The sequence below is a fragment of the Miniopterus schreibersii genome (assembly GCF_964146895.1).
Source record: "Miniopterus schreibersii genome assembly, chromosome: 10".
Lineage (NCBI taxonomy): Eukaryota > Metazoa > Chordata > Mammalia > Chiroptera > Miniopteridae > Miniopterus > Miniopterus schreibersii.
The window spans coordinates 2,888,282-2,914,430 of NC_138110.1; the positions used below are offsets into that span (position 1 = coordinate 2,888,282).

Here is a 26,149-nt window from a genome sequence, read left to right on the forward strand (position 1 = left end):
GTCTGGGTTCCCTGATTTTGCCACCTGCTTAATCTCTCCGAATCTGTTTTCTCATCTGAAAAAGGGAAATAAAACCATCAACACCCAGGCTCAGGAAAGCCTCAGGAGGGAGGTGACCATGCAAGGCACTCGGCCTGCTGCCCGCCACACCTTGAGCTTCTACAAAACATGCATCGTAATCTATCGCCCACATGTTCACGGTGTGGGTCAGAGAGGGGAACTGCTTCACAGCTGACTTGAAAGTGTCTGGTTTTGTTTTTTAATCCTCACTGAGGATATTTTTCCATCACTTTTCAGAAGAATGGAAGGGGGAGAGAGAAACATCGATGTGAGAGACACTGACTGGCTGCCTCCCACACTCGCCCGACAAGGGCCGGGGATGGAGCCTGCAACCCAGGTACGTGCCCTTGGCCAGAATCGAACCCGGGGCCCTTCAGTCCGCAGATCGACACTAACCACTGAGCCAAACCAGCCAGGGCAAAAGTGTTTGTTTTAAAAAGTATAAAGAACTGCAATGCTTACCAAGGAACAGGACATGAGAACATGAAATGCCAGGGCCCTGTCGCCCGCTTCTGGGCCTTCCAGGCGTGGCTGGTCTCTCATGCACAGCCCCCTACACACTCTCCCAACCCCACTGCATCATTTTGAAGCAAATGTAAGACATTACATCATTTCAATTGCAAATATGGCTTTAACTTAAACCCCAAATGACTTCTGTTTTCAAGCACTACTCTCTCTGATGTATCTTTTAGAATTTTCAATGACTGGGCTTGGTAAGGGGTAAAGAAACAGTGTCCTTACTAATTTCTGTGTGATTGTAAATTGGTATAATATATTTTCGGGTCAATTTTTCATATCTACTCAAACTTAATATGCACCTATCATTTGACTCAGCAGGTAAAATCATCAGAGCATATGTTTCAAATAAACTTGAACCGCAGGATAAAGACACACACACAGGTAGAGTGACTGTGCGCGGGACAGCCGGTTCTGTCGACAGATGTGTGGAGACCACCTGGGTCTCCGCCGACAGGGCGATGGAGAAGAGCATTCCGCTGCATGTGTTCCTTACACTGCCGGGCACCTAAAGAGAGTGAGGACGACCGACAAGTACTGATACGGAAAGACCAACGTCCCAGGAATCCTGGCAAGTGAGAGAAAGTAACCACCAGCGTGTCCAGAACAGTCTCAGCAGAAGCAGGACACGGCACCACCCCGCACATACAAGGTGTCCCAGGAAAACGCGTACACAATTTACCAGCTGATAGCTCACCTCATTTTCATCCCTTTTCAGGTTTAACTGATTTGAAATAATGGGTGAAGCCAGACTAAGCTTCGAAGAGAAAAAATTTATCCTAAAGTGCCACTAAACATTTTTTATGGGGATACATAAAAGGTTAAGTTTATGGTACAAAACTGGCTGAGAGCACAAAAATACCGAACAAAATGATTCTAGATGTTTGCGATTCCATTGCTTCTCATTACCAGTAGTACCTGGACCAGGAGGGTCATCAGTTTGAAAGCAGGCGTTGAACAACAAAAAAATTATTCACTTCTGGAGATTCTTTTAAGTTTTAAAAATGAGCTGCATGTTAATACACACTGACTTTATCATCATTCCCAGTGCGTACACATTTGTGGGACCCCCTGTATATGATGTATGACTTGAACATCTCTGCAAGGAATCCCAAAGGAGCTCATAACAGAGGTCACCTCAGGGAGAGAGCTGGACAATCAGAGACTAGGTTAGGAGGGGTTCCCACTGTCCAATAACAGTACCGATGACAGTAATAATAGGATTCATCATGGCAAAGTGCGCCTTTTCCTGCTGCCTGACTGTTTATCATATGCATGTATTATCCATTCAAATATTTTTAAAATAAATGTAAGGAGGAATGGGGTGGGGGGGACATTTGCCAGAAACACAACAGCTGGCCCTCTACGGAGATTTGAAAGGAATCGTAACATAGAGGAGAGGAGACGGGCATCAACCCCTCAGGAGCCTTCTTTGAAACAGTGTAGAGAGGAATGTCAGGTCTGGGCAGGCACAGGGGCACGTGAGGGATCAGTGTGACCCTCAAGAATCGGTGACTTCTGCATCTGAAGTCGCTGGTTGGGGCCATGTTTCCTGTACCTCTCGGCCTTGAATTTGAAGGACACTGCATTGGTCCCAAGACTTAAAACAACAGAAGGAAGCTCTGCTGTGTCCTTGCAAACCCCAGGGCTGGGGCAGGTAAAGATGGCAGTCAATGGGCTCAGCCCTGGCTTGGTTTGAGAGGCTTCTCTGTGCTTCGAGTCCTCTGGGCCCGTAAGAAAAAAGAAGTGGCATCCCTTTCTACCTGATACTCCAGTCATTTGAGGATGTTTTTATAACTCAGATGTGACCTTTCAACTTATTTTGGCCTGGGGAATTTTGGATCAGCAGAGACGCTGGAGCACCTGGGGACAGCTGTGTTTTCCCATGGGCTTCTGTGGCTCTGCTCCCAGCATCCCGCGGCTTAGACAGGCCCGAGGGGGGTGATGTGAATTCTTATCAAACACAGAAAACAAACAAACAAACAAACAAACTCTTCCAAGAGGAACTCACTTAACTCGAGGATTTATTTGTGTGCCTAGCGGGCTATGAACGACAATTCCGAGGCCCATGCACAGCCCGCCAATTAAGAAAACATTCTCCAGGGGCAAGTCGGGTCAGGCCTTGAACTTGAAAGATGAATCTGCATCCGCCCATCTTTTTCCATCCCCCTCACACTCCTCCCCAAATAAATCCCTCTCTTTTGAAAATAGTTCTCTAATTTCTCTGAATAATATTTTAAAATTAGAAAAGCACAGGGTGCAATTATTACAGCAAACTGGCAGTGTGTAATGAGAGATGGAACGCACAGGGTGAAGCTTACTGACACAGGCGAGCTCCGGCCCCCACGGGGCCCCGCGTCTGCCCCGCCACTGTCCCTCCCTGACTCCTCACACCGCGCTGACATGATCTGCATGCTACCTAACTGGGGGTTAGGTGACAAACACGGAATCACACTGTACATACTGTGTTGCAACTTGCTCTTGTCACAGACATTCACTTCACTGCTTTAACTATTGTCTAGTGTCCCGGGGTTGGGACACCCGGGCCCTCACCGACAGCCATTCGGGGTGTGCTCAGTTCGCTGTGATTATACAGGGTGCCCTAATAGTAACGGTCACCCCAGCATGTGCCTCCTTGCCCATGTCCACCCGCCTGGAAACAGACATGGGAGTCGGCACATTTCCAGTGTTACCGGACATTGCAAATGGCCACTCCACAATGGCCATGCCAACGTAACCTGCAATGTGAGAGCTGTGTCCCCACATTTTTTTCAGCACTTGACACTGTCAAATTGATTTTGTCAGTCTCTTGGGTGAACAATGTCCCTCCTGCCCTTTCTTTTTTCTCCCCTCCACCTAATCTTCGCTGTTTCAGCCTGTGCAGCCTAGGACACCACACACAATGACGACGTCCTTGGTCCTCATGGTCACTAACAGCGATGGCCCCCACCTGAGGCCACTGGAGGGTGGGTGACTTGCCAATGGTGCCCTGGCTAAGAGGGGGTGGAGCGGGATCTAAAGCCATGTCTCCGGCATCCAAAGTCCCCTCACCTACCACTTCTGTTAGGGGCCTTTGTGCGTAAGAACAGGGATGCTGGTGACCTGGGCCACCGTGAAGCCTAAGTCCCCTTTCCCTATTCCCATCAAACCATGGCCTGGGTCTGTCAAGACTTCTGAATTCGGGCTTCCAGCAGAAATCAATGAGATGAAGTCACACACCGAGAAAAGAGTGGGCAAGGAAGCGACCCAGGGCGGCCGCGTGCCTACGTGCTCTATAGGAAGCTCTAGAGGAGGGCTGCTGGGCCCCTGTCCACGCCTGGGCACTTCACCCCGACCCCGGGGCTCGGTTCCATAACCTGCTAGGCGGGCAGCACTAACCTCCTGGGGCCCGAGCGAGGGTCATCACCTCGGTCCTCGCTGACCCTACCCCCGAGCCCCCCCCGCCCTGACACCGGGACCCTCTGTTCAGTCGGGGCCTTTATGCGGATCATCGCCGCCCACAGACCCGGGAGCCCACACAGCAGGCGAGCCTGACTGTTCCCGCGGCCCAGGGGGCGCAGGAATGAGGCCGGGAGAGCGCAGGGCCTTCGAGGTCTCCCACAAGCGGACCCAGGCGTCCCGGAGGAGGCGCGGGTCCCGCCAGCCCCAGGGGACCGAGTGCGGGCCGGCCCCTCCTCAAAGGCCCCGGCTCTGTGCTCTCCACAGGCAGCCGCCCAGGCAGCGGGCGCCGCTGAGCCGGCGCAGGGGCAGCTCCTTAGAGTCGCCCCGTCGCTGCCGGGCCTTTTCAGCAAGGCGGCTGGCACACGAATGCCCGCGTCCGGGTGCACAACTCCGCAGGGGGTGAACAGCATCGCACCGAGAGGGGCAAAAAACACCCGCACGGGACCCCGCCGCGCTCGGCCATGCAGAAGGACCGGCGGGCTCTCCCCCGAAGCGGCCAACCCCACAAAGGCGGTGTCGCGGGCACCTGGCCGTCCTGCTCTCCACCGACAGCGATGCGCCCCTCGGAGGCTCTCGGGCGGGCCCCGGCGGGCTCGTGCCTGACGCCGGACACCGCAGGCCGACCCCTGTGCGGCTCTGACCTCCGCCCGACTCCATCCTGTGTTAGCACCAAAGCATTCCAAGGATTTCTTTCTACCGACGACCTTCCAAAGAACCCAGCACCCTGCTCTCTTCCCAAAAGCGCACGAGTGTGGACCTGCGGGGGTTTCAGAGCAGGGCCAGGAGCATTGCTCATGGAACCGTCCCCACATCAAGCAAAAGAAACACCCTCTACGAGGAGGTGTCGTTATCACCCCCATTTCCTAGAAGAAATTGAGTGCAAGAGGTAAAATGAAAAATACTAGACCCCCAAATGCTCAGTCAATATGACAGTCCTATAAAAACCTTCCCAACATGATATCAGGTTAAAACAGGCTACAGCATAACCAGCTGACCCCAGTCTGCCTGTGGACCCATGTGTCACACACGCAGAGGGGAAATGTCACGGGCCCCACCAGGATGCCCACGGGGCTTGTCTCTATGTGGTGGGCTCATATCTGAGGTGGCTTTTATGGCCACATCTCTACATCCTAGTGGGGGGCTGTGGGCAATTGGTGCCTCTGTAGTCCCCTCTATGGAGCTCAGTTTTCTCATCTGGAAAATCATGATAAAAATAGCACCTTCTGCAAAGGCTTTGTTGGGGGCTAAAGGGTTAATCTGTGGAAAGTGCAGGGAATGGCATTGGCACTGTTGTGTGAAAATGTGGGTTGCTAATATCAGCCATATCTGTCGCTGTCCACGACCCTCCTCCCAGAGGTCACAGAGACCCATGGCAGACTTACAACCAAGCCACCAGGCCAGGCGCTGGTAAGGGACTGTCAAAATCATCACTGGGCCGTTGGCCAGATGCCATTCTAAGCCGAAGCTAACGCAGGGTGGGCACAAACAGGGCACCTCCGGAGCTGAGCCACAGGTGACCTCTGGAGTCTCACCCAGCTCTGTTTATTACGATTCCGGTCCCGTGGCCCCGCTGGGCAAAGGCATGTAAGGCCTTTGTTCCTCAGACTGGATTTCATGCCACTCGCTTCCTGCTGAACACTGGGCCTGAGCACTTGCAAGATTTCACCCCCAAGTTCAATGGAGCCAGCCCCCCTCAACAGAGCTTCCTTCCGACGCCGAAACAGAAGCGGCACTGGCTCCATTGTAGCTTTCCTCAGAAAAATCAGCGCAAAACCAAAACCCAGGCTGAATTCCTTACTCCAGCCTGCCCTCTAAAACCAACAGGGCAGAAGGGGGTGCTTTGACTCAAAAGATCAATTTTTAAAAATGTATGTTTTATTGACTTTTAGAAAGAGAGGGATAGACACACCAACAAGAGAGAAACGTCATAGATCGGCTGCCTCCTGCACGCGCCTTACTGGGGATCAAACCCACAACCCAGGCTTGTGCCCAGACCTGGAATGGACAGTGACCTCCTGGTGCCGGGGTCAATGCTCAGCCACTGAGCCTCACTGGCCGGGTTCAAAAGATTAATTTTTTAAAACTTTAATCACAGGGAGCACACGAGGTCATGTATTGACCAAAGGCCTCCTTGGCAGTGGGAGAACAGCTTCAGAGCGGAGGCTCTGGCTGTGGAGTAGGGACCGGGGGAGGGGCAGGGACTTGGGGGGAGGGGCAGGGATTCGGGGGAAGGGCAGGAATGTGGGGGTTTGCTGGTTGATCACCACCACTAGCTCACAGCATCACTCTAGAGTGACGTACGCTCTAGAAAATGAGAGTTGGAGACAAGGCTCTCCGAGCATCCTTCCAGATTTAAATCCAGTAATTCCTAACAGTAAACTCCTGCCAAAGGTATCAGAGATTGAAAAGACATATTGATGAGCTAAAATTTAAATGAAGAAAATAAAAAGGAAGAACCAGAAAAAGACTGAAAGAGGGATAAGGGGAGAGGGGAGAGGGGACACGCTTCTTTGTCATGAAAACATCTAAAACAGTGATAAGGGTTTTAAAACGTGGGCTTGTTGCAACAATAGACGGATTTCAATGGGACAAAACGGGAGGTCCAAACACAAGCCTGAAAGCACGTGCAATTTAATATATGGATAAAGGGGCAATGAAAGCCAGAGGCAGGCGGGGCCGCACAGCAAATGGTGTTGATACAACTGGAGGGACATTGGAATAAAAGCAGGTTGGGTCTGACCGTCACATTTTTTCATCCAAATCAATTCCAGATCTACGCGAGCTTTCAATATTAAAAATGAAAGCACAAAAAGAGCAAACGAAGAACTGGAAAAGTAATCTCGAAGTAGAGTCCTTTCTGACTGTGATATGAAACCCAGAAGCCATAAAAGAAAGAAAACCTTGGTAAATTCACCTACATAAAAATGACAATTTCTGTGCAACAAAAATCACTACAGGCAAAGTTGAAAGACGAACATCAAACCAAGAAAAAAAATATTTGCAACTCCTATCTCAGGGAATAGCTAAGCTCCCTAATACCTGAGTGCACGGAAATAGGAGAGAAACAAAGAAAGAACAGAGAGGGAGCGCAGGGAGGAGCGTCCTGTGCGCCGTCCGAGGAGGACCTCACGGGACAGACAGGGTTCCACCAGGACACACACGCCCGATGGGCGCTGCACACAACCCTTCGTGGGAGTGAGTCTGGCTTTTACCTATGACATCCTGACCCCAGCTGGTCCCCTGCGCAATGAAGACGCTGAGATACCCACAGTGGAAGGACCCCTTTCTTGCAGTATCCAGTCTGGTCCTGGCTCTCGCTTCTTTTGTTCCTTCTGGAATCATGCAGCTCCTGCCCTGAACCCACAAGCAGCCGCTCCTGGGCCTCGTTACCGGGATGCTGCCCAGCCCTGGGTGGTCTGCCACCCCCACCCCCTCACTGCAGCCAGCTCAGTAAAACCTAACTTTCTTTGACCACAGGAGCAGCGGCCTCTGGTGGAGCGGCTTTGGCCAAATGACAGGCAGCAAGTAACTAGTTACATATTGATTGTTACAAGTATTAGCACCGAGACACTGCTAGGAGACAAAAGGTGGGGCTCTGGGGATGGTGAGCCTGAGCTGGTCCCCTTCCCTGGGGACCCCGGATCTGAAACTCCCCCGCACCAAGATGCTTCAGTGACCCAGTGAGGAGAAAAAAGCCATTTCCTGCTTGGACCTCAGAATACGAAGCCACGGTCTTCACACAGCACCCAAGGGCCCCATCCACTCCACATATAGTGGCTGCACCTGGGAGGGCACTGTGCTGAGACCCGGGACACAGGGGCATGAGGCCTGTGGGCTTGGCTTTCACGGAACTGACAGCCCATGGGTGAGAGCCAGAGCCACACAGAACCCCAGTGCAGACAGCAACAGTTCGGGGTGTCCCAAAGGACCAGGAAGACATGACAGGGCCTGGTGGAGAAGTGATGCTCAGACTTGGCAGGGACAGCAAGAACCAGTCTGGGGAAGACCTGTGTTGGGACATGTTGCCGGGGGTGGAGTTCACAAGCTAGAAGTCCAATGCAGGTTACAGCATGTGCCAAGGTCCTGAGGTTGGAAGGCTTGCCATGCCATCATGAGGCCAGAGGGGCAGGGAGGGGCCCACGCACGCAGGCATGAGGAGAATTCGAATCTTTTTAATCTCATAAGCCATGAGTGACCCTGAGGAATTTTAGGCAAGATGGGAGCATGGGAGGGAGGGGACAAAGGATACTGCCATAATGAGATCTGAAGTTTCAAAAGACCACTCCAATTACCAACAAAATCTCAATTAGGTGGGCCTTCTGGAGGAAGCAGAGTGGGTCAGGATGCGACTGCACGTCCCAGAAGAGAGCCCAGGAGGCCTGGACCTTGGAGATGGAGGTGAGGAGAAGCAGGTGGTCAGGGGTGGGGTCTGCAGGCCGCAGGGACATTGCAGGGATGTGGGGCAAGGGGGGAAGTGGTGGAGGCTGGCTGACTCCAAGTTTCTGGCTTCAGCAGCCAGGTGGGAAGTGGTGTCATCCCCTTGGGACACTGCAAGGGGAAGAGGGAGTGCTCTCAGTTCCCTCTGAGCCTCAGTTTCCCCCAATGTCGAGAGAGGGGACTGGACCACTGCAGGGATTTCCAACTAGTTTCACCAGCCATGTCTGGACACAATACCAAGGCATGCAGCGTCCTGGTACCCAAACACATCGGATGAGAGGGGTGGGGATGGAACACTCAGGCTGGATGGCTTGGCATGGCTCTCAGTTCTGAGAGGGCCCCTGGACACCCCCATAAAACTCCGAAAGATGCCTAGACAAGTGTGAGAAAAAACACAGGGCTTAGTGATTTCGCCAGCCCCTGCTGCCTGTCTCTGTCCTGCTCTATTGGATAACCCGGCTTTGTCCTGGCTGGGCCGGCCTCCCAGCCTGGCCTCAGACCTGCCCTGCAGTCCATCTGGGCTTCTGGCCAGTCAACAACCCTAAGGACAGCCGCCCGGACTGAGTTCTGCTTGCTGGGGTGCCGGCCTCCGGGCAGCAATCAGAGCGGCTCCCGCAACGACTTAACATGTTTGCCCTCAGCCGGGCAGCTCTCCTGGCTCGATGGTAAGCCTGCGCTCTGGGAAGAAGCTGGCTCCTCAGACGTGCATTTAAAAATACCCCTGGGATGGTGTGGGTATATATAGAGAGAATGAAGCCAGGCACCTCGGCCCACACAGAATGCAAATATGTGCCTTGAAGAAATCTATGTTGCATCTTAAGTACAGGCCTGAGATATGAGCACTACCAAAGAACAGAAATTAGCACTCAGAGCAGCTGTGACATCACCCAGCCCAAGCCTCCGAGGACAAAGGATGGCAGCCTATGATGTGCTGCTCGCCTCCAGGTCCCGATTGCTCCAGAATAGCTCCAGGAACACAGCTGTCCCAATATCACAGCCTGGGCGCTGTCTCATAATTATTTACTCATTCATCATTTGTTCCTGACCCCACCCCATTCCAAAAAGGGGGTAAGGTAGCTCACAGGAATGCCCATGGCATTTTTTTAAAAGAGAGAGAAAGTGAAGGAAAGGCCAGCGAGAAAAGCAGTGGGGGAAAGAAAATACATGATTCCATGGCTTAAATACACACAACACATACTTTGGGGTCTGTGCAGAGATTAGAGGTCTGAATAAACATTGGACACCCAGCTTCCTAGCAACCTTGGTGAAGAGAGAAACACGACTGAGTTATGACAGTCTCAGGTCCAAACAACAGAGCAAAGCAGCTTCTCCAGTACTAAGAATAGTGTCTTCCTGTGGTTTCCTAATGCTGTCCCACCAGCGAGCAGGGGCAGGAGGGGACACGGCCCCAAAGGCCCCCCCACTTCCCGTCCACCCAGTCCCATCTCCTTACCCTGCCTTTCTGAGCGTCCTCTGCAAATCTGTCAAGGATCCGTGTACTGCTTTCATGATTCTTATAATATATGCGCATTCAGCTGCATAACATATTTTAAGTCAACCGACTTTATGCACCTAAATAAATTTATCTGTTAAAGAGACTTTACACCTCTGCTTACACCTCAGAATCAATTTCCAGAAGTGCTAAGTGGCCGCACAATAAACATAGTGGCAACAAGTCAGTGTAATTATATTCTGGCAGACATCACGCCCTTCAAGGGCTCCATGCCTGAGGCCGTGCGCTTGTTAGAAAAGGGAGATCAGCCAGTGTTGGGCATCAAAGACACAGCCGCCGCAAACTAAAACTTTATCCTTGATGTACACAACCAGAGACTCAGAGAGTCCAAGGGGAGCCTATCTGGCCACAGGATGCTGTGACATTCAAAGCCCCTCTCACTTACATGGAAAACAACGGTGCTCACAAGTGTCCCAGGCCACCGCCCACCTGGGAAGTGTGTGCAGCGGGTGGGAACCAGGTTAAGGATTGTCCCAGGTACCAGTCCACTCCTACTCTTCCCTTAAGGGAAAAGAACCACAGTGTTTCTCTCCACATTAAAGAAAGTATCCGTTTGCAACAAATTGGGCATTTTGAAGCAGGTCCTGTTCCACAGAGGGTGTGAGATGCACCCCTGCAGAATCCTCTCTGCTGCCTGCTGCCTGCTGAGGCCACACTCTGGGAAACAGGCACCCTGCCATCAGCTTCAGTACATTTCAGTTTCAGAGGCTGAATTCATCTCATTCATTCACTGGCAAGCGTTCCTTGTGTCCTTGCTCTCTTCTCACTGACTCAGCGTTTTGAAATAGATGACAAAACAACATCTTCATGATCACCATCACCACCATCATCATTGTCACTGTCATTGTCACCTTTATCATCAGTGCCATCACCATCATCACTGTCATCACTGTCACTGTAATCACCATCATTGTCACCATCACTGTCATCATCACCATGACTGTCATCACCATCCTCACCACGGTCATCATCATCGTCACCCTCACTATAATCATCACTATCATCACCATCATCACCATCACTGTCATCATCATCGTCATCATCACCACCATCATCATTGTCATCATCACCATCATCATCACCATCATCATTGTCATCATCACCATCACTGTCATCATCACCATCACTGTCATCATCACCATGACTGTCATCACCATCCTCACCACGGTCATCATCATCATCACCCTCACTATAATCATCACTATCATCACCATCATCACCATCACTGTCGTCATCATCACCATCATCATTGTCATCATCACCATCATCATCGTCATCATCACCATCATCATCTTCATCGCCATCATCATCATCATCGCCATCATCATCACCATCATCGTTACCATCATCATCCCCATCACCATCATCATCATCATCTTCATCGCCATCATCATCATCACCATCATCGTTACCATCATCATCCCCATCACCACCATCATCATCACCATCATCTTCATCGTCATCATCATCATAACCACCATCACCATCATCACCATCACCATCACCACCATCACCACCATCACCATCATCATCATCACCATCATCATCACCACCATCACCATCATCATCATCACCATCATCAGAGCAGTGTCCATTTACATAGCAATTACCATAGGCCAGGCACTGACACTGTTCCAGGACCTTTAAATATAAACATAATTAACTCATTTCATCCCTGCAATGACCTCGAGACAGGTACCATTATTACTCCCATTTTTACAGGTGAGGAGACTGAGGTTCAGAGGGGTAAAACAGAGTTGCCCGAGGTGACTTGGCTAGTAGAACTCAGGGTCACACGTAGGCCATTAGGCTCCTGTCCACTCTTCCCGTCCCCCTTTAATCTCATTCCTGACATCAAGCTGTGCTCTATGAGCCAGACACCCTGCAGAGGGTCTACCACATGGGATGCAGGCCAGGCCTGTGAATTCAGAAGGAAAAGGGAGGAACAGGGTGCAGCCCACACCCCAGGTGATGGAGTGATGCTGTCCCTCCCACCGTGGTCCCGTGTCTGAGCCTCGATGCCCTCATTCACCTGCTCACTCCCTCACTCATTCACCCGTTCGTGTGAGAGTGACTGGTGGCCTTCTGGTCCAAGCACTAAAGGCGGAGGAAACAACAGGCAGAGTCTCCACAACGTCTCAGGTCCTGCGCGTGTGGGGTTCTCTTATTAATTGGGAGGTTAATTCTCAGGAATCAGGGAGCGAATGTTTGGGGTAAGAATCCACAAGTTGTTAAGCCCAGCTCCAGGAGAGAACTTTATCCCAGGGGCAGCAGGACAGCCCACTGGAGACGTGGGCCAGGTGCACAACCGCATCCCGAGGACCAGCTGCGTCCGCGACCAACGGCGGCTCCGAGCCACGTGTCCCCGTACTTGCAGGACACACACAGGGTCTCCACTTCCCCATTCTTAGCACAGACAAGAAAGGAAAGCTGCGTTCAAAGGCTTATCAATGTTTTTAACATGCCAATATTTTTTCACTTTTAATTTTTATTTATTTTTATTTATTTACTTATTACTTATTTATTTATTTAATAACACTTTATTAGATTTATTGGGGTGACAATGGTTAATATGAACATACAGGTTTCAGTGTGGGTTTCTATGTTGCAAGATCTGTATATTGCTCTGTGTGCCCACCACCTGGAGTCGTATCTTCTCCCGTCACCATATATTAAGAGCCAATATCACTTTTGAACTTGCAGAAAAGTATGAAGAACAGTATGACGAACACCCCGGCTCGGCAGCTGTTCATCCTTTGCTGTCCAGTCTTCACAAGTTCGCACACATACTCTATTCTCACAGCCACGCCTGCGGCCTGCTCCCCGACTCCAAATCAGCTGCCCGAAGTGGGGAGACTTTGCCTCCAAAGGGTTCAGCCTTCATCCCACTCACATTAGCTCATCTAAACCATTAAGAATAATTTCCTTGATAGTCTAATAAATACCCAGCCCCTACTATTAAATAAAGGTTTTACATAAACTTCCATTTCTTTTCTAATAAAGTCCATCTTCAACCACATGGACAGAACACGACCAACTGAAAGTCTCCCTCTCCACCCTCTCGGCACTTAGACTCTCTTCCACCCCCTAAATTTCACTGACCCTCCCTGGAGATCCACAGGGTGATTCTACACACATTAGAAATGCAAGTTCTCCCACCCACCCCAGGCCTGCAGAGCCAGAGCCTCTGTGGATGTCTGGTGTGTGGCCCCCAGGGGACACTGAGGCAGCTTCTTAACCCTGAGGGCTAGCAGCTGGAGGACTGTCCCTTCTTTAGGTGTGCACGGCCGACTGGGGGGGTCAACACAGAAACGAAAGGACAGGTTTCATTTCCTCTGCATCTTTAGGAGTTAACTGGTCCTCTCTCAATTTCCCACCTGAGGAATGAGATGCCAGGTGCTCCGGAAGGACTATTCTCCCCACAAAACACAGATGGCGGAACCTCTGCCACAAAATGGGATTTGGCTGTGACCTGTCAAATTATGTCAAGATGCAAGGAAGAGAGGGAGCTAAAAATAGCAGTACATGGCTGAGCACCCAGGGCTCGGGCTCAGCAACCCCAGGGCCGGGAAGAAGCTGCCGCAGCCTCGCCTCGGCTCCCGGACACTGTCCATAGGTCGCGTGCCCTTGTGCCACAACATTAGGTGTGCAAAGGACTCCAGGAAGCAGAAGCAAGCAGGTTCCTCCTGAAGATGACATTTTATAGTTTAAAAATAGAACGTTCTGAGTGTATACGATATGAGCAGTCACCCCGCAGGCAAAGCTCTTGCATTATGTAACCACGATGTGACTAAAAAGCCTATAAAGTCACAGGCTGCTGGTCAATAATATTGACTCAGTGCTCAACTGGCTGGCAAGCAAAGAGTTAATACCAAAAACTCCACAAGGAAAAAACCTCTATGCGGTGTGGACAGAGAAGTGCAGACCACCCAGCTCTGATGCTATGGCCGGGGGGGGGGGGGGGGCTCATTTAGGGGCAGGGAGAGTGGGCTTTCCGGGGAGACCCTTTCTTAGCTGGCCTCGTGAAAGTTATGAAACTACCAGCAGCCATCGGCGGACTGTCCTCTGGGAATGTCTGCCTCCCTGTAGAGTGGCACCCTGGTGATAACTGTCGCTGTGCTCCTCCTCAGTGAGACAACACACCCTGACTGTTTCTGAATGGATGTCAAGCATAGTGTGTGACGCGGAGATTTTGATGTGTGACGCAGAGATTTTGTGACCGGTTACTATCCTTGTGCGTCTGCATAATTCTATCAGTCTCCTCAGAAAATAGCATGCCAAGGACACTGCACGGAAGGGCCACTAGGTGACTGTCCCCTGAGGAGCAAGCAAGCGCCTCATGGGAAGGGCCCAGCTCTCAGACAACTGCCCTCTCCTCCATTCCTGTGATCCAGAATCACCATTTCTCTCCGGGTCCAAAAACCTGCAGCCCAGAAAGGCAGCAGGCACAATCCCATCGGAAACCAATTCTGCTTTCAAGAAAATCATGCGACCCCTGTTAACACCCCATCTCCCTCTTCAGTCCCAATTCCAGACATCCAACCCCACTTGCAAACCATTTTTCAGAACCAAAAACCCACAGCTGATCCTAAATGCAAAAATCCCAGGAAGGCAGAAAGCGGGCTCCTCTCGCCCCTCCCCAGGCGCCTGTGGTGGGGATTCTGGGGGATAATGGCCCTGAGACTCGCATTCCTCCCAGACACTAAATGAAGGCTTCAACCTCCAGTCAGGAACCTCCCCTGCTTTGAATTTTTACGAACCTGGCTTTAGAGCAGGACCCCATGCAGCCAAAAGGCACAGCAATGACAATCTATTTCCTGGAAATGATCTTACAAACTGGAGGTGAACAGGCATCCAGGTGGAATTTTTATTTTTAGCCCAGAGTAGTGGGTTAAAATAACATTCACATGGAAACAAAAGGCTCGTTCTGGGCTCTTGGCTGAGGCTCCTGGCTGCACCCCCCCACGCCGCTCGCTAAATCCCCCCCCCAGACACTCCAGCCGCAACATGGCCATTTGATTCAAGGTAGGAAAGGCCCTCCATCTGCTGGACCTGCTCTGTGGGTATCTGCAAAGCCTTTGCCTGGAAGAGGTCCCCTAAAGCACCCTCCAAAGGATGCCCACCCCCCGTCCCCATCAGAGGTGCCTGGGGGACTCTCCCATACCTGGCGGTCCAGGAAGTGTTCTGAATGAAGGTCCTCACCCTCCCAGGAGAGTGTGTCCTGGAGGTTCCAGGATCCTGTCTCCCCAAAGCTCCCCCAAAGGTAGTGCTTGGCAAAGAGCCCCCACAGTGCTCAGGACTCACACAGCTCCTGGAACCACCTCCAACCCTGTACAGAACTGCAATTGTCAGGAAGCTCCTGTCTGCTTTTTGGGGCTGAACACCATTATTATCTGTAAACATTTTTAAATATAGACATTGCAGGAGTGTGGGGTGGGTGTGGGGGTGAGGAGGGCAGCCCTAGTCTGCGGAGTCAGCTCAGAGGCCCAAGCCCCCCACCCAAGTCCCCACTGAGCCCTGGCCTTGCTCAGGGTCAAGGCCAGCAGCTGGATGGAGCCTGGCAGAAATTGGCAGAACCAAAGCTGTAAACCCTACATACAACACCTACTGGGCCAGCAACCTCTCCTGGTCTTAGGCGAGGTCCATCAACTAATTATAGGGGTGCTCACCCTCCTCCGTCCCCTGCCCCCACTGTCGCCACGCTGACCTGGGCAGAAGGCATCTTGCCATGCACAGTCGTGAGCTGGGCGCTGCGGTCTTAGGGCTGGGGGGCTGCCCCAAGCCAAGCCCAGGGACCACAGTGGGAGGACGGGATTCTGACCCAACCTCAGAACAAAAGCTGCGAAGGGCCCTCACTGCACCTTTTGTTTCAGGCCCAGATGGGTAGAGACAGACGGCAAGGTCAGGCCCACAGGCTGACCTGAAGCCCCAGTGCCTGCTCCAGGTATCTCCAGTACTGGCTTAGGGGCAACGCCCAAGAAGGAGGGAACCCAGAGCAGTGTTCTCAGCCTCAGCACTGTGACACCTGGTGACAGAATTCTCTGTCATGGGCCTGTCCTGAGGTCATAGTATTTGGTAGCGTCCCTGGTCTTGCCCCACCAGGTGCCAGAAGCACCCCCACAGCTGTAACAACCAGGGTTTCCAGACATCACTGAGGTCCCAGGGGCAGAAATGCCCCTGGCTGAGAAGCTCTGCTATAGAGAAAGTCAGCCTAGTTCTGAATCATGGCTCTGCTCCCTGGCTGTGCAAATTTGGGCAAGGGACTCCACCTCTCTGAGCCTCAGTGCTCTCTGCAAGAGACTGATTCAGGGACTGATTCAGGAAGCTCTTGCTATTAACAGTCAGTTTTGCTCTGCCCAGAGGGGCCCAGATCCTTCCGGCCAATGCAGATAAATTCAGGGTTGGGGCTGCGCTCTGGAGCAAGGCCTGCCCAGGTCTGAGCTCTGCTCCCACCTCACTGCAGCTAGGACACCACTCCCATCTCTCCATCTCCAATCACCCAGACAGGGTCAACCACAGAAACTCCCTGAGCAAGTGCCAGGCTCCCCGAGAGGCATTCATGGCCCTGGGACCAGCTCTCAGAAAGAAGGTCCATCATCAGATCCCTCCCGACAAAATTCAGGAGCTATCACTTGGCCAGGAATTTCCAATATCTGGACTGACTAGGTTCTCTCCAGAGGCCATGGAGGGAAGGATTCTGTCCCATTCTACAGAGGAGGAAACAGACCCAAGAAGGCTCAGCAAGGTAGCAGGTGGAAGGGAGGCTGACCCAGATGGGAACACTCCTGACACACTGACACATAAATTGTGAGAAGTTGACAAGTATATTAGGACTGTCCCAGAAACCTGCATGTTTATTTAAATCCACAAACCATATTGGTTTGGACACGGGAGACACACAAGTGCAGTGGGGTGACCTCCGCCCTCAGGTCTCTCACAAGCGCTGCACCTGGCGTGTCTGATCTACGGCAACTCCTCGGCTCAGTTTCCCCCCCTCCTCGCCAATCCCCCCGACACCAGCCTAGTGACCCACGCTCACCTCTGGCCTGGAGCCCACAGCAGCCGCCTCCCGTCTCCCCACATCCCAGCGGGCCACCCTGGGGCCACCTCCCAGGGTGTGTGGGCAGGGGAGGGGGGTGGGGGGGGTTGAGGAGCAGGGACGGTGGAGGGGAGAGGGGAGGCGAGCTGAGCTGCAAAGTGCACAGGTGAGCTGAGGGGAGCACACTTCCCGGGAATAAGGCCGGAGGGCGCTGCTCCCATGTCCTGCCCCACGCCCCACGTGTCTGCACTATCTTCACGTGCCACACGCAGAGGGCAACATCCCCCTACTCCTCACACCCCAGAGGGTGCACCATCCCTCTCCCTGAGGTCCAGGTGAGGAACCGGGGCTCAGCGAGCACAAGTCATCTGCCAGGTCACAGGGATCGCAGAGAGTGGGGTTCCAGAGCCAAGATCCTAGCCATGACCGCTGCCCCTGGAAGTCAGGGCTACACTCCCGACCGCTTATGCTGCACTGTGCAGGTGTCTCCTTAATAACCCACACACCCGGGCGAGGTGGGCAATGCTATCATTCCCGTGTAGAGATGGGAGACTGAGGCTCAGAGAGGTGAGAGGTCAATGGAACACCTGAAGGAACACCTGACCCTCCTATCTCACCGCCCCCCGAACCTCCCATCCTTCCAGCTGGGGGCAGCTCCTCCCAGGGTTATTTCTATCCAATTCAGCCTCCCCCGTGGCCCAGTGGCCAGCTGGCATGGAGACTCAGTCACTCCCAGGACCCCGCCACCTGCTTGCCCCACCATCCACGTTTCTCATTTCTGATCCCAAGCAGACAGCATAGCAGCCGCTGGGGAGACCAGACGCCACCACACGGCGCTCCCGGCAAGCTAATTTCACGTGGCTTCAGCTGGGCACTGAGCACTTTCGGGGCCCTGCTCGTCCAGCTGACGCTTCGATCCCGTCCCGGTCCTCGCGGGGGTGCCGTCGGGTGAAACCTCTTTGCGAGACACTGTCCGTTAGCTCAGCCCTTCCGCTGGGCGGTCCCGACTCATGTTCCGAGAGGCTTAGAACATTTCCCTTCTTAAAGCCAGGTCCCAGCGTCCATCCCGAGGAGGATCCCGAATACACGCGAAGGCTCGCCTGCTTCGCCGGCGGCCCTGCTGAGCACGCTGAGGCCCTGAAGACGTCCTAGGGAAAGAGGGCCGGCGAAGCACACTTCACCCAAGTGGGCACCCTAACCCAACACTGCGCATGCCTGCCATTTGGGGAGTGAAACTTCAATTTAGACTACTTGAAATAAATCCTTTTATTTGATTACAGAACAAAATAAAACAAAGCGAGCCAGGTGCAGAACAAGCGTATTATCCTCTGGGTCGGGGAGGCAAGAGCCAGCACACAGCGCAGGTGTGAGGGCTGGGACCTGGAGGTGGCCAGCAGAACCCTGTGGCCAGGCTGCGACCGGACAGGACTCTCTCCCCTGATGAGTAAGAGCAGAGGCTTCGCAGAGAGGGGCAGGTTCTGGGAGCTGGCTGTGACCGACGGCATCCAGCTGGTTGGCAGGAGACGCGCGGCTTCTGGTAAATCATAGAGGTGAGACGTGAACCAAGGTCTCGATGACTCTGCCATACTGGGATACGTGAGAGGGTGGGCCAGCAGCTCTGTGGCCTGGCCGAGGCTGAGAAGGCGGCTGCAAGCTGATCACACGATTTCTGCCACCACCAAGGAGCCAGTTCCGTGCCAGCAGGAGAGGGATGTTTGGAGGCTGGGATGAGGGCTGCTGGCCGAGGCTGAGATCCATGGAGAGTGACCTCAGGATACCCAAGATCCAGGCGTCCAGGCCGGGTCAACAAGGACACTGTGCCCGGGCATGGCTATGAGACAGAAGAGGAGGGCTGGGGGTGAGGTCACAAGGGGGTGAGGGCAGGCAGGACTGTACCAGAGGGCAGGCTGCTTGAGTTTAATTGCGGAGGAAGAGCCCTTTCATCGATGCAGAGATCCAGGCCGTGGCTGTGGAGGTGGGCTGCCGAAGGAAGGACGGTAACCTACCTCTGACTCCTCGGTCAGTGCTCTGTTTGCAGGTTCTCACTTCCCTGCCCTCTTTCTGGGGGGAAACTTATTGTTTTTCTTACCCACTTATCATTCACCCACAGACCACCACTTGCCCAGGATACCAAATAAATCTATCCTTAATAAGTAAGAGCCTCCTCTCTGCTGGGGGTTTCTCTCCTGGGTGTTTAGGGGAAGGAGAAGCCTTGAAAGAAAACAGGCACCTGTCAACAATTTATGCCAAAAAGAAATGTGGCCGTTCCTACAGGCATCTGATCATCATGGGCATTCTCCTGTTAATGTAGTTGGTAGAATATAAAATATAATCCTCATGCCTCATTCCTCCACTAAAAGTAAAAACAAAACAGAAACCAGAATGGTTCTTCATTGGGCATTTTCAAAATTATAAAATTTGTTCCACACCCAGTTCCTAGCCATTTATATCTCCATTGTACAAAGTAAGGGACTGACGCTCAGAGAGGCTCAGAGGCCTCCCCAAGGCTACACAGCTGGAGAGTGGAGCTGCTCAGGGCTCTGAGCCCAGGTGAGCTGGCCCAGAGCCAGGGTCCCCCTGCCACACGTTGGACCTGGCACTGTGTGAGGTGTCAGCGGTCATCACACTGTGAAAAGTGTACAAGCTTTATTTACTAAGCTGAGCTAATGGTCTACAGGTCAGTTTTACAGAACAGCTTTCACTAAGTAAGGGTCACCTGAAAGGTTTTCAGCCTCATTTGTGTAACAGAGAGAAAAAAGGGTAACTTAGGGGACGTGAGGCTCTTTACTAGGTCCAGTCATATTACCTGGGCACCTGCCAACCCGTGTTCTCAGTTCAGTGGCCCTGATGTCTCCAGCTGGTGTCCGTCTGTCCTGCACACCCTCCCAGTGCTCTAGCAGAGCCCTGGAGCCTTAATGTCTCCCTCATCTCTTGGTGGTGGGCTCAATAGTGTCCCCAAAGTCATGTCTACCCAGGACCTCAGAATGAGGCCTTATTTGGAAATAGGGTCTTTGCAGATATCATTAGTGAAGTTAAAATGAGATCATCCTGGATGCAGTGGGTCCTAAATCCAGTGACTGGTGTCCTTACAGGAAGAGGAGAGGACACGGAGCCACACGCACGGAGAAGCTAGTGAGGACAGAGCAGAGAGCACAGCCACACGGCAACAAGCCACAGAAGGCCAGCAGCCACGGGAAGCTGTGGAGCGGGAGGGACCTTGCCACGTCCTGCGGACGGAGCAGCCTTGCCACACATGGATTCAGACTGCAGCCTCAGGGCTTGTGATAGTATGTTTCTGTTGTATAAAGCCACCCAGCTGGTGTTCCGGCTGCCCCAGGACACTCACACACTCTCCTCCACCCTCCCTATGAATTCCATCACCAAATCACATGAAGCTTACCTCTGAAATAACTCGGGTTACTCCAGATCCTCCGACTCCACTCACACCCCCAGCCCAGGGTGGGCTCCCAGAACCTCCTGCGAGGTGTCCAAACAAGTCCCCTCCAGTCCCTCTGTACCAGAGGGAGCCCTTAAATGCGCAAATCTAGTCATATGGCTCCCTGCTTAATAGCTTTTGACTTCTTACCCCTGGGTTTTGGGATAAAATCCAGGTCCCATCACACATGGCGCTCTCTGCCGGAACACTTCCAGCTGCTGCGCCTCTTACCTCCCACCTCCCACCCCTTCCCTCAGAATACGACTCCTCTTGGGGTCTCAGCACCTCGCACCTCTCATTCCTCCTCGGGAATGTTACTCCCTTTGGGGGTGTCAGAGGGAAGGCTGCTTCCTTGGGAAACCCCCTAGGCCTAGCCCCTACCCCAGGCTAGGTCCACTCTCCCTATTGTGCCCAACAGTCCCCGGAGCCTCTTCACACACTCCATGTGTCATTTCTTGTCTAGTGTCTGTCTCTCCCTCCAGACTGCAAGCCCGCGAGGGTGGAACTGTCTCCTGTTACCTCATAACCCCTGCATCACGCACGAAGCCTAGAAATGGTAGATCACAGCAGAATGGGGCAAGAGAATGAATGAATGAATGGTCTGCAGACACACACAGAAAGCCCTGGAGTACAAGGTTTTTGTCTCCAAATGGTCTCCCATGCAGCCTGAGTGCAGTAACAGCCATGATTCCCTGGCCGGGAATCCAACCCAAAGCAATCCCACCAGGAGACAACAGGCCCAGAGCAGGCAGGGCTATGGCTATGGTCACCTTGTGGGCAAGGGAGGCCAGGGCAGGTTGGGTTTCTTACACCATCTAACTGCCAAAGCCAGTCACACATACAAGTCAGGTTTCCATCTGATTAGACAGCCTGAGGACCCCCAGGGAGAGGCAGGTCTGTCACTCCATTGTCAGTACAAAGGCAGAGGGAGCCAAGGCCACATGCGTGTAGGAAATAACACGAATTGGCTCCTTTGGCCACAGAGAGAGCACCCTATGGAAGGCCGAGCTGGACCAGTTTCCAACGTGGTTAAGAAGATTTGGACAAACATATTTGCTGACACACGTTGCAACTGTGGGGGCTGAAGAACCAAGGCCTAAATAGGGATCCCGGCAATTTTCCAGGGAGTGTGATGACAGAAATGACCACTTGGACTTGTCCTGACACAGGGATAATGTTGGAACTACACCCCTAACAACACAGCAATAAAACAACAGTCCAGCTGGAAGCAACCACCTTCTCAGGCTCAGTCTTCCTTAGTCAGGAGCAAAGTCACGGACCTGTCTGCTGCTGATGCCATAGCCCTGCACCCAATGTCCCTTTTGCTGTCAGGAAGTAAGAGGCATTGGAAAGCTGGACAGCCTACTCTGTGCTTTACCATTTGGAAACTTGGAATCAGGACTATGAAGGCCATGGTATGAAGAGATCCAGTCAAGCAGACACTCAAGCTGCCACACCCCCTTCCTTGTCCATCAAATGTTTGAAAAAGTAAAGGACATAAGTATAGGCGAAAAGAAAGTGTTTCCAGAGGCGAAGGAAGATCATGATCTGATTCCCTTTTCCAGAGTATGGAAATAGAGGTAGAAAATATTATTTCAGGAGTTTGCCAGCTGACTGCTCTCACCCCTGGTCAGAGTGGTGAGGGAAGAATTGGAAGGAGAAATGTGTTGATATTTTAATTAATTTCTGATGGCCAGGTGATGGATTAGCATGTGAAGCAGCCATAGCCACAGGGAGAGCTTTTACTCGCTGGCTACTCTTTCCTATGAGTAAAGCAACAAAACCAAGTGACCCCTGAAACAGGTAGTGCCCAAGTGAAAGGCAAGAGCCCTCTGAAAGTGGAAGCTGAGGATAAAACTCAAATCCAACCTGGAAAGTCTAGGTTTTCAGCTACTGAAGACTGGGGCACAGGAGGAAAGCTGGAGGAAACCCCTTCAAGGCACTGCAAGCTTTCACCAAGGGTAAGAAAGTTGCCATCCAAAGTCTGGAAGCAGAGTAGCAGAAAGAGGAGCTCTCCCAGGGAACATCTTTCTCTGACCCCTACATCTGCTGGCCAGGCTATAATGCAGAGAAAGAACTCTCAAGGTTAAAAAAGCTGGTGTCTAGATGTAAAGCATAAAGAGACCTCTCACTGCTAAGAGCCCAAGTCATGCTGAGGGAAAATCCTGACCCTGCTTTCAGAGCACTTAAAGCTGGTAGTGAACTGAATCAAAGTAAACCCATAAAAAAAAAGCCCAGACTCAGCTCAATGACAGACAGGATTTTGACTCAGGGCTCCACCTCTGATAACCTAAACAAAGACAAACATACTGTTATATGATACAAAATGTCTGACATCTAGTAAAAAAGTATAAGATGCATGCAAAAGCAAGAAAATGTGAACCATGATCAAGAGAGTGAACAGACAATAGGAGAAGACCCTAAAATAGCCTAGCTATTAAAATGATCAGATGAGGACTTTAAAATAACTATGATAAAAATTCTAAAGACTAGCATGTGAAAGGTAAACATGTCTAAAAAGGTGGAGGATTGAAACACATAGAAAATTATCCAAATGGAAATGCTACAATGAAAAGTACAGTATCAGAAGTGAGGAATTTGTTAGATGGGCTTAATGATAGACTGAGCAGAGCAATGGAAATGATCAGTGAACTTGAAGATGGGTGTAGGAGGTTGGTAGATCCAAGACAGCAATATGCTAAATAATAGGTCACCTATTTTATCAACAAAAGAGACAGCTAAGAATAGCCCTCTTGTCCAGAGATAGGTCTCAAAAAATAACTTTGCAAAGGAATCCAAATTGAATTGAATCAGGCTATAGAGGAATTTAAGCCCCTAGACATTGTTGAAAATAACAGAGAAATCAGCTGGCTCCAGCCTAACAGCTTGATATAATACCAACAGAGGCAAACAGATTAACAGAGAATTTAGGAAAAGAGACCTGCTAAAACCACTGTCATCTCAGAGTGACTGTGTGCACTCCCAGGGCTGTATCTTCTGAGAGGTAACACCAAGGGCTCCACACTGTGGGGGGAAAACACTAAAATAGCCAATCTAAGTCACAAAGCATATGAACAAAAGAAACAACAAGCCCAAGGGAAGGGGAAATAGTATCCAGTGTTGCTAAAATATATTATCTAAAAGGTCCAGTTTAGTCTCACATACACACACACACACATACGGTGTATAAACAAAAAGGAAATGTGACCAATACATAAGGAAAAAGCAGACAACAGACACAGCCATGAAAGGTCTCAGATATCAGACTTATCAGACAAAGACTTCAAAGAAGTTATTACAAATATGTTCCAAGAACTAAAAGAAAACAGTCTTAAAGAAGAATTGAGAGGTATAATAACAATGCCTTATCAAAGAGATAGAAATTATTTAAAAAGATCAAATGTAAATTTTGGAGATGAAAATTATAGTAACTAAAATGACAAATTCACTAGAGGGGATCAACAGTACCTTTGAACTTGCAGAATAATCACCAAACTTGACAAGAGAGATTATTCAATCTTAAGAGCAGAGAGAAAAAGAATAAAGGAAAAAATCAAGAAAAATAAACAGAGGCTCAGAAAACTTTATAATGGAAGAAATAGTGGCTGAAACTTCCCAAATTTGATTTAAATAATTCATCTATACATCCAAGAAGCATAATAAGCTCCAAGCAGGATAAATGCAGTGAGATACCAATTCAGGCACAAATGTTGAAAGATAAAGACAAAGAGAAAATCTTGAAAGTAACAAGAGACAATGACTAGTCACATACAAGGGAAACCCAAGAAGATTAACAACTGGCTTCTCATCAGAAACAGTTAAGGCAAGATGGCAGTGGATGACATATTCAAACTGATGAAAGAAAAAGCTATCAACCAAGAATCTTATATCCAGCAAAACTATCTTCCAAAAGTGAAGCTGAATTAAAGACACTCCTAGATAAATAAAACAGAGAATTCATTGCTAGCAGATACGCTTTATTAGAAATGCTAGGGAAGTTTTTCATGCTAAAAGCAAGTGACATTAGAGAGTAATTCAAATCCACACACACACAGAACACCCATTCAGGTGATTATGTAATTATAAAAGACAGCATGGATGCACATTTCTTCTGCTTTCTTCTGTTAACTGGTTTTAAAACCAACTGCATAAAATAACACAAAATAGATATACACACACATATTATTGGGCCTATAAAATATAGAAATATAATATGTGTGACAATAACAATACAAAGAAATTGTGTGGGAATGAAGCTTTATTGGGATAAGGAAATCACACCAGATGGTAACTTGAATTCACAGGAACAAATGAACAGAACCAGAAATGGCAAATAAGATGGTTAATATAACAAACTCTATAAATTTACATTGTTGTCCTTTATTCTCTTAGCTTCTTTAAAAGACATAAATTCATATAAAGTAATAATTATAACAGTGTACGTTTGTAACATATATAGATATGAGCTGGTGGCCTAGCAATATGTGCTGTTGATCATTTATTTTTGAAATATCATTCTGAAGGCACACCTTTTAATAATTTTGACATATTACAATCAATCCTAGTCCTTATTCTGTTTGATCTGCAAGTAGCCCATCTTAGGCATCAGAAAATCATTCAATGTAATTACTATATTCTTCTGACATAACTGCATTAATCTTTGATACTGTCCTTGCCTTCTGGTATAATGAATTTTGCCAGACTAGGAATCAGTTATTTCTCCAAGGAACTCTGCTTCCTGTTAACAGGAAATGGTATTTAATGAGTAAAATCTGGGCAGTTGGGGGTGTTCATTACCACAGGGTTATCAATGCTTCTAGGTCTTTTCAGTAGACAGAATATACAGTAAATATTTTTAAGAGCAAATAATATTATGAACTCATATTGGTATTTCTAATCCAAATATAAGATTATAGGACTTTAGGTAACTTTAAAAATATTATACTTTATCTCTTTTCTTTTTTTTTTTTATCATGCAAGCAATCGTGATTCCTAAAATTAACATATTACTTATTTGCTTTCTCCAAAATTATTTGTATAATAATTTTAAAGTAACAATATCAACATCATAACTCATAATACTAATTAATGCAGTTTGTGGTTTCCTTGTATTTATATGTGCACATGTGTCCTTAAACTATACCCCACTAGGGATGGACAGTTAAAATACTGGGTGTTAAAGTCACTTGCAGAAATTACTTTCTCTGAGGTTAAGCTACCAACTTGTATAGTTAGGTTCAATGACTACATCTGTTTCAATGTGTTCCCTTTTTAATTTAACTTTTTAAAATATGTAAAATAGTCAGGTTTCAAAACTCAAAGTTATGTAACAAAGTACACTGATAGAGGTCTCAAGTTCTCTATCTGGGCTCCACCCCATGAGCTCCCTCCCCTAGATGCAAGCATCTGTCTTAGCTTTTGCTTTAGGTTTCCAGTGTTGCTTTTGGACATTAAGTGCATGACACACATGTACATACACACACACACCCTCCCTCCTTCATACACAAAAGGTAGTGTCCTATCAACACTTCTACATCTTGATTTCCCCCCACTCAATGGTGTATCCTGGAGACTGTTCCACAGTGGTATAGAGTGTCCTCACCTCTCCATTGTGTGGATATATCATTGTTTATCTGGCCAATCCACTATTCGTGAATATGTGGTTGTCTCCTACAGAATGACAAATGAACAGCCTCCCATATGAGCT

The 26,149-nt window shown here is 50.0% G+C and overlaps 1 protein-coding gene across 1 annotated transcript in view; it reads right to left on the reverse strand.

Annotated features, from left to right (window-relative positions):
• PHACTR3 (phosphatase and actin regulator 3) overlaps positions 1-26,149 on the reverse strand; it is a 114,541-nt gene that overhangs the window by 69,463 nt on the left and 18,929 nt on the right. The window lies entirely within an intron of this gene.